The sequence below is a fragment of the Alligator sinensis genome, unplaced genomic scaffold (genome assembly GCF_000455745.1).
Source record: "Alligator sinensis unplaced genomic scaffold, ASM45574v1 scaffold970_1, whole genome shotgun sequence".
In the NCBI taxonomy this organism is placed as follows: Eukaryota; Metazoa; Chordata; order Crocodylia; family Alligatoridae; genus Alligator; species Alligator sinensis.
This window is the reverse complement of record NW_005842094.1, coordinates 1,569,893-1,579,562: the sequence shown is the minus strand read 5'-3', so window position 1 is coordinate 1,579,562 and position 9,670 is coordinate 1,569,893. Positions and strand designations below refer to the sequence as shown.

Below are 9,670 nucleotides of genomic sequence, written 5' to 3'. Positions count from 1 at the left end.
CCCCCCCCTCCCCCGGGGGCCCCCCCCCCCGCCACTGGCAGTTCAGCAGCAGCAGGTCCCTGGGGTGCTCATGGCCATGGCAGGCAGAGCCCCTGGTGGCATGCACCTCTGGCCCAGTCCCAGGGCCTGCATGTGCTGGCATGGAGTCAGTCCGGCCCACTGGCACACATCTTCAAACCAGATCAGGCTGTCTATGCCAGCATGCGGGGCTCCCAGCACTCCAGCAAGAAGCCACATACAGAGGCACAGAGCCGTGCACCATCAGGCCAGGTGGGCTCTGTGCCTCCACATGCAGCTTCCCCCTGGAGCGCTGGAAGCCCCACATGGAGGTACTGGAGCTGGCTGGCCCAGCCTGATGGCACACAGCCCATACCCACCCACACCCTGCCTCATCCCTCCCCCTCCTGCAGGTAGGAGCTCCCCATCCCACTTACCCAGCTGTCCAGTCACGTGGCTCTGTGCCTCAACATTATGGAGGTGGAGACACAGAGCCCACCATGCTTAAATTTTGCAAATTATGCAATTATGCATGGTCATGCCTTTTATGGGGCAAAATTGTGCGGGCACATAATTCCATAACTCCCCAGGGTGTACGCAGTGCACTGTTCTGCTGCTCAGCTGTATCCTCTAGGACTCATGTCTCAGTGCATTGTGGAACACCTAGCAGAATCTACAGGAAAACTGAAAATCAAGTCAAATTAACACACTGTGATTCTGCTTCCTAGCATTGCATGTACTTTGACAGTGCCATCTTTGAACTGCTGAGTAGTTCAGTCACTATAGTTGTTAATACAAACAGGATGATGCACAGGTACTAGTAATAATGCACCAGTAAAAAAAAGTTGCATCTCCCTGTTCATCTGTATTGTAATACAATATAGGAGTTCGAAGTGGTACAGCTCCTTTCTGCAGCATTTTAGGCTGGCTGCTAACAGCTCTCCCCAACACAACAGTTTCAGTTCAGCCATTTGCAGGCAGCTCTTGAGTAGTCTTCTGGGTCATACAGTTCTTGGATGCTGTAGTCAGACCCCATGGCATATGTGGGATCAAGGATACTTTGGTGCCCGCTCTTTTTGTCTGTGTTAAATTCTGGAAAAAAAACAAAACCTGCTGTTCTCAGGTATGGTGACTGCATTGCCTCCAAAAATGCAGCTGTTGTTTACAGCATGGGCAGATTGCAGGAGCAATAGTGGAGGTCCTGCTCCTTTTCCTAGCCTTCAGGTTGTTCCACCAAAGCACCTTTTGAGAGCACTCACAGGGATCAGTGCCAGGGCTGCCTCTTTACCTTCATTTGCTCTGACAGCGTCTTGTAAGTGTCTGCAATCTGGTGACACTTTTCCAACTAGAACTAAACATGCAGATCTTCAAAAAGGAGAGTCAAATCTAGAGTTCCTCAGGGGTTCAAGTGGTAGCACTGGGGACATGAGTACTAAAGCACTAGTGGCACAGACAGAAGTGACATTTGTTGCGAGATCGACCCCTTGAAATCACTCTGCAGTCTTGCTCTTCTGTTTGGAGGCGGCTTTACAGTCCTCCGATAGCATGACAAATTAACCCTCACTGTATGAGGGTTCAAATCAAGCTGCTCCTAAGCAGAGTGACTTCATTCATTTCTGGCTGCTCCCCTGCAACAGCAGCCTGGCTCAAACTGCTCTCTGGATGGGAGGGGGAGAGAGGTCCCATCTGGGGTTCTCTCAGCCTCACTGGTTTGGAGCCCCTCACCTGGGGGGGAGCCTCCAATCTACCCACTCCCTACTCCAGTGGGTGTCCGGGAATGCCTGCTTGCCAAAAAGGCGGCGTACGCCCGGTGGAAGGGGGGTGTAATCTCCAAAGAGGAGTATACCTCCTCTGCTCGGGCCTGCAGGCGGGCTGTTAGGAAGGCCAAGGCGGATATAGAGCTCGGATTAGCGTCCAGGATTAAGGATAACAAAAAGTCCTTTTTCAAATATATTGGGAGGATGAAGAAGGCGCCGGGTAATGTGGGGCCCCTGCAGGATATGCTGGGCAATCTGGTGGTTGCGTCAGAGGATAAAGCGGACCTCTTTAACCAATTCTTCACCTCTGTTTTCTTGTGCAGGGACCGGGACTTCCCTGCTGCGATAGAAGCCGGACGCGAGGGGATCGCCTTCAGACCTCAGGTTGGGGAGGACCGGGTTAGAGAGCTTCTGGAGGGGCTGGACGCGTTCAAGTCAGCGGGTCCGGATGCTCTCCACCCCAGGGTGCTGAGGGAGCTAGCTGGGGTTATTGCAGGGCCCCTGGCACGGCTCTACGAGCGATCGTGGTGCTTGGGCCAGGTGCCAGACGATTGGAAGGTAGCTAATGTGGTCCCCATCTTCAAGAAAGGGAAAAGGGAGGACCCAGGCAACTATAGGCCCATCAGTCTTACCTCAATCCTGGGGAAACTCTTTGAGAAGATCATCAAGGAGCACATTTGTGATGGGCCGGCATCAGAAATGATGCTCAGGGGCAATCAGCATGGATTTATTAGGGGGAGATCATGTCAGACCAACCTGATTGCCTTTTATGATCAGGTCACAAAGGCCATGGACGCAGGTGTCGCGGTGGATGTAGTCTTTCTGGACTTCAGCAAGGCCTTTGACACCGTCTCTCACCCCATCCTAATTAATAAACTAGGCGACTGTGGCATAGATGCCTACACAGTCAGATGGATTGCAGATTGGCTGAAGGGTCGCACTCAGAGGGTGGTGGTGGATGGATCATACTCGACTTGGGGGGAGGTGGGTAGTGGAGTCCCCCAGGGCTCGGTCCTGGGGCCTGCGCTGTTCAATTTCTTCATCAGCGATCTTGATGTTGGGGTGGAAAGCAACCTGTTTAAATTCGCTGATGACACCAAAATTTGGGGGGAGGTGAGCACGCTAGCAGGGAGAGAGAGATTGCAGAAGGATCTGGATAGGTTACAGGGGTGGGCAAACAGGAACAGGATGTGTTTCAATACGGACAAGTGCAGGGTGCTGCACTTGGGTAGTAGGAACCAGCAGCACACTTATACGATGGGGAGCTCCCTACTTGAGAGCACGGAGGCGGAAAGGGATCTTGGTGTCATTATTGACTCCAAGATGAACATGGGCCGACAATGCGAGGTCATGGTTGGCAGGGCTAACCGGACCTTGTCGTGCATCCACAGGTGCATCTCGAGTAGAGCCAGGGAGGTGATCCTCCCCCTCTATGCGACGCTGGTCAGGCCGCAGCTGGAGTATTGTGTCCAGTTCTGTGCGCCCCATTTCAGGAGGGATGTGGACAACATGGAGAGGGTCCAGAGGAGGGCCACCCGCATGATCCGGGGACAACAGGGCAGACCCTACAGTGAGAGACTGCGGGACCTGAACCTATTCAGCCTCCACAAGAGAAGGCTGAGGGGGGACCTGGTGACCGTCTATAAACTCACTAGGGGGAACCAGAAGGGTTTGGGGGAGACGCTGTTTCCCCTAGCCCCCGCTGGCATAACAAGGAGTAATGGGCACAAGTTGATGGAGAGGAGGTACAGATTGGACATCCGAAAAAACTACTTCACAGTTAGGGCGGCTAGGAGCTGGAACCAACTTCCAAGGGAGGTGGTGCTGGCCCCTACCCTGGGGATCTTTAAGAAGAGGCTGGATACTTACCTGGCTGGACTCATTTGAGTCCCGTTTTTTGTTTAGGGTTCTTTTGTTGTTCTCCCGCCCTGGCGGGGGGTCGGGCTAGAAGATCTATTAGGTCCCTTCCGACCCTAAAACTATGAAACTATGAAAATGCCAGAATGTCCCCCCTCCTCAGCCTTCTCCCCCTTCCATCCAAAGACAGCAACAGAGCTGAGAGGGTGGGGGGCATAGCCAGGGGAAGACACAGCCTCTCTCCCTGGATAAGCTCCAAACTGGAGCCGATCCTCTACCCTACCAATCCCACAGCTAACATCTGTTGGATCAGGAAGATCGGTCTAACTCATGGCAATTTCTATGAATCACCATGAGTTAGACCCGGGAGGCTGCACTTCTGTCTGCACCCTAAAAGACCTCATTACTACCTGGTACTGACAAGGGGCACAGCTAGCTGTGTGTCAACATTTAAATGCACAGATAATGTGGTTATGACAACTTTGGAGCAATGAAGGACATACAAGTATGCAGGAGGCTAAACCAAATGTAAGGCAGTACAGTATGGGATCACAGAAAGACTGCCAGCAGCAAAGTAGTCTAGAATACATCCCTATAAACCTTAAAAGTGAATACGCTTGCTGCCAAGAGAAGTTAAATTACACAAGCTGCCAAATTAAATTTGCTTTAAGAAAGGTGTGCAGACACAAGACACTACAAAGTGAACAAACTAAAATTACACTGATGTAACATTAACATCTAAAACTAGATAAATCTTCAAGTCCTACATTAATAGAATTAGTATGTTACTACTATTTTGAGCACAAGTTATTACGACTTAAATGTCTTTTGATTTCTCTAGCAATTACAATCTTCATGACCTTTAAATACTTCATAAATCTAGGTTACAACATTCCAGAGAGTATTTTGAAAGTTCTTGCCTCTCAAACTGATGAAGTGACAAAATAAGGATTTTATCTACTGATTTTGAAAATTGTACGTCTTAGCCTTATAATATCTTATAGTTGATTTGAGAAAGATAATTGCACATTACCCTAGGAATAGAAAGCAGGAGGTGCATCTACATGTGCACTTTACTGTGGAACTGACTAATTAGTTCCACAATAAATAATCACCATCTACATTTGTGCCTGTATTACGGTGCGGTAAATTAACTAATTCCGACATAAAATAGTACTGTCAGCAACAGTAATATCTAATAACGGAGTACTTAACTCTGCCAAAACTCATGGTGACAGGGGCTGGCTGGGGTACAAGTGCTAAGGTGCAGGGATTGCCTGCTGCCCAGCCCCGCATTGTAGCAGCCTCATGCACCAACAAGACCATCCGCTGCCCAATGCTGCTACCCGGAGCCCAGGGCTGACCCCCCCCCCCCCCCCCCCCCCCCCCCCCCCTTTTTTTCCCCCCCCCCCCCCCCCCCAAGTCCTCTGCCAGCTTTTTTTCAATTATGTTAGCTTAACATGACCAAAAGACTCCATTAAGATGCACAGAGAAACTGTAACATGTTAACGAGATTTTTCATTTCCATTAAAGCTAACTTGATTGAATGCGACAAACTTTTTTTTCGTTTTTGTTGTTGTTCACCAACGCATGCCCTTCTGCTTCTACAAAGTGTGCGCGCGCGCGCGCACACACACACACACACACACACACACACACACACACACACACACACACGGTATACATAACAAGTTTGAAGACTTGAAATTTGACAAAGAATGCATTAAAAAGTCATATGTATGGGTATTCATACAGAAACAAATGTAAGAGGACCTGGGCCAGATAAGTTTTTACAAATGCCCAATCGTGGTGTGAAAACAATAACATGCGAGTCATTTGGTCAATCACAGGTATCTATAACAGCCTAGCTGCCTGCAGTAAGTCATCTATCTACTTTCAATCCATAACATTAAAAAGTAGTGAAATCATCTTGTACACAGAAAGTTTAAAATAAACAGTTTAATTTCATCCCAGTTAAAGACTGAAGTCAGGAAGGCAGTTCTGCGTATGCACCATTCTCATGTATTATAGTCCCTGCTTTCTATGGGTGATTATACTGTAGTTTCATATAAATCAAAAATAGTGTGCATGAAAATTAATTACACAGCCATCATTGCATCCCCTGCATTCAATTTGATTGTGAATACAGTTTCCCATGCATCTAATTTTTTTTTAAATTTGACACGTTGAGAATTTTGTATTGATGATTCGTAACCGAGCCAAACAAGTTGTTAGCAGGAAGTAGCTCATTAACGGATGAGGATTTTTGGCATGTTGAAGAACGTGGAAGGCAGAACTGCAGGGTATGGAACAGGGGTTTGGGTATGGAACAAACACTTAAGCCATACATCAAAATATCTAATATTAACAGTGAAAACTACCCTATTTTAACGTCAGCATCCAATGAGACGAACAGAATGTTACGTTTCTAGGAACTGTTCTAGACTGTCTGCAGACTCAGGAAGACATCACTGTTATACACATGAACTTAACAAAGGTGATTGTGGAGTACAATTCTGAACCAAGGTAGGATTTTGCAGTAAATATTTAGGAGTACAAAATTGCAGAGAGCATGGCATCTTGAACACAACTCAAACATTTGCCTGAAAGTTTATGCCCCTAGTATAAATGTGATAGCTGGAAATTAGTATCAGTCAGTTATTTTAGTGTTTTTAATGAGTGAACTTCATGCATGTGCTATACCATCCATAGCTGTTTCTTTATCAGTGCCCTAAAAATAAATAAAGTCATGTCTGACTGGTACTTTCCGTTAGTGAAAATGGATATGATTAAAAATATAGGTCTCATTAGAAAAGTACATGAAGGCCTTCATCAATAAAAGCCTTATTATTTTAATGTAAACAAACCTGTCTGTGGGGGTTATTACTCAACATTACAAATTCACTCCGCGTATAAACTAAGAAGATAACATTAGATTTTTAAAAACAGTCAATGCATTTGTGTACCTGAGAATGTGTGTTTACCCAAACAAATTATGTTTGATTACCATTTGTGCATGTGCAAAACAGGCAAAAGAAATTCTGAAAATGCCATTAAGTTTTAGCTTACTTCATACAACTAGATATGTTATGAGAAGTAAATCTATAACCTGAGCAAGCTGCTGACAATTCTGGCCCTAATCCACCAAAGCACTTAAGCACATTTAAACTTTAAGCACACGAGTAATCCCAGTGACTTTAATAAGACTACTCATGTGCTTAAGTACTGTACGGGACTGGGGCCAGAACACCTTGAGGGTCCAAGCCCATACTGCCATGGTTATGCGAAATAAACTTATATATTAGAGTTCTCCCACGTTAAAACTGGTTCCAGAATACTAACATTACTCTCCAGACATGATAAAATGTTTGGAAAATACCAAAAAAGGTTACACCAGATGAAGTACACCTCTCCATGTTAAACATGGATACAGTCTATTTTACAGACTTTGAGTCTATTACTCTAAATTTAGTTATAACACTTTATAAGAACATCCTCCTTATAACAATTTATATATCCTTAATTTACTCCCTTTTTTTTGGCCATTCTCTGTTCTGCCTGCCTAGACCATAATATAAAATTAACTGCATAAATTAGGGCCTATTATATTAAATTATTAAATGCATCCTTCTAAAGAAAACTAGCAAAACACTGTAATATCATGTTTGCTGGCATGCAAATATGCAGCTGACAAATTCAACACCTAGCCCTTCGAGACTGGTGGAAATTATGACCTCCTGTGGCCCAGCATACCCAAGCTACCCATATACCCAGACATACATACGTCAGAGAAATTCAACACTTTTTTAAATTTGACAGTTTTTTGAACTGTTCAATACTAACAATGAATTACCAAGAAAAAGAATGCATTTACATTTTCAAGCTAAGACATTATTAGGGCAAAAGAATAGACTGCTTTGTCAGTCTCTGATCAATCTTTTAGATAATTCTGGAACTTGTGTTATTTGAATAAAGGTCAGAGATTTTTACAAGTAGATTTTCTTAGAAAAAAAAAAAAAAAAGTGTCATTTGAAGAGACCTTCAGAGTCAGATTCAATCTCCAAACAAGTCAAACTAGTCTCACAAAGTACTACATACAAGATGAGTCTCTTAAGTTTTTCTATTGTACATACTTCAAGTCAGAAAAGTTCCACAAGTTCTTCAGACAGTGCACCCACAGATACGGTCCCAAATGTAAGACACCTCCATTTCCAGGGAACTGGACTGAGGAACAGTCATGTAATTTCTTTGTTGTCTTCTTTAAGTTGGGACTACCTCAAATATTCCCAAAGACAGGAGTTATATAGTTCCTCAATAGATTCCAGCAGAGACCCTATGAAATTTCAAGGGCAAAAGGGTAGAGCTGGATTTTTCTTGCCATCTCACAGCACATTTCAAAGTTTCAAAAATTATTCTCATTTCAACAAATTCACAAAGTCTCCAATTTGTTCAGTGTTGTTCCAGCTATGCCAAAGGAACCAACAGCTCAGTGGGAGAGTGTCCTAATTAAGAGGCTACTGGCTATTTGAGTGAAGGTGTGGATTTCCATCTCTCAATTCTATACTTAATCTGAAAAACCTGCTTAAGTTTTTATCCAAATTAATGTTTTGCTATTGAACCATTGGCAAAACAGTAATATTCTGTGGAAACATTGATGTTTTGACCATGTTTCAACAAAGAAAATGTTAAGCTGGACATAGTTTTGACCTAATTTCTCTAAAGGGATTTGATTGCTAAATACCTGGAAAAACCTTCTTAAAAGACCCAACAAAGCCATTGAAAAATACCCTGCTATGTTTTATTCCAACCTCACAAGATACAAGACAGAAACATCTACCAGTCCACAGAGAGAAGGCATGCCATATGTCTGAGCCAGACCCAAGGCTATTCCGTAAGGGATAAGGTTCTTGCCTCCTGTGCAAGCCAACTGCCCAGGGCCCATACACACATACTGGTGGCAGAAATGGAACATGAGCTTTGCTGCATCTGTTCCTGTCCTCACGCAAAGCCCCTCGATGTAAGTTCGGGCTACTGTACTTGTGTGCACCTGAAACTGCACTCGGGCATAATGGAGAATCTGACCGTGGTTTCTCAGTAATGTCAACTTTTTAGGTCTCCATTGATTCTACTAGATTCTCAGGTGCCTCAAGTTACAATTGCTTTCCCTAATGATTGTAACAACAACAACAACAACAACTCTTTATTGATTGGTAAACTATATTTTTGCTTTAATTATTCCTAATGAAACTTGAATTTTTAAGATGGCTATTTGATTTCCTTCACTTGTTCACAAGTGTAATTGAAAACAACTGCATATTGGGCCCAGTTTGTGAACTTGCAGCAGAGGGAGTACAAAAAGAATTAGATTTTTTTGGAAGCCTTCGATGATATTTTCTACAACTTTCTGAACAACTGAATGGTAGAGTTTTTAAACAGAGACAATGTATAATTCAGAGATTAAAAACAAACAAACAAATAAATTTCAGAAGCTAAACTACTAGAAGAGTCCCTTATTTTTGGCCAGGATTTTTTATTCATTAAAACAGACAACCTAGTGTGGCACTCACAAGACTCTTAAGGCTGATGCAGCTGTTTTTTGTTTGTTGTTTTTTTTAACCTGTTACCAAAACTGAAACCTCTATTTTCCTTTTTACATCCTCCTAAACCTCACACTAGTTTGGTGAGCAGTGAATATATTTGGTCAAAATAAAACAGTTATCATTCGTGTTTTTTGCAGATGAGCCTAGACTACTGTCTCGGTCACTTGCCATAGAACCATTACGACAATATCTGAACACCTTTAGCAATACTGTCTCTATTTTACAAATGGAGAACTGAGGGAGAGCCCGAGTCTCTCAGGCTAAGTATAGAGGTTCAAAAAGCCGGAGGCAGAATTGACTGACTCTGCAGTTTTTCTAAGCTGCGCAGGCTGAACCAAGAATAAACTGAACTGACAGTCAGTGTTGGGGTGACCAAGACAGGCAGAAGTCTGCACTGGCCGTGCCAGGAGCCTGGGGGCACTCATGTATGCCACCCACCCCTCATGCTGGACACTGCTG

General features: G+C 44.3%; 1 protein-coding gene across 2 annotated transcripts in view; it reads right to left on the bottom strand.

The window, feature by feature from the left end:
• Positions 1-9,670, bottom strand: part of GNAS (GNAS complex locus) — a 134,314-nt gene that overhangs the window by 92,156 nt on the left and 32,488 nt on the right. The gene's annotated exons all lie outside the window — the stretch shown is intronic.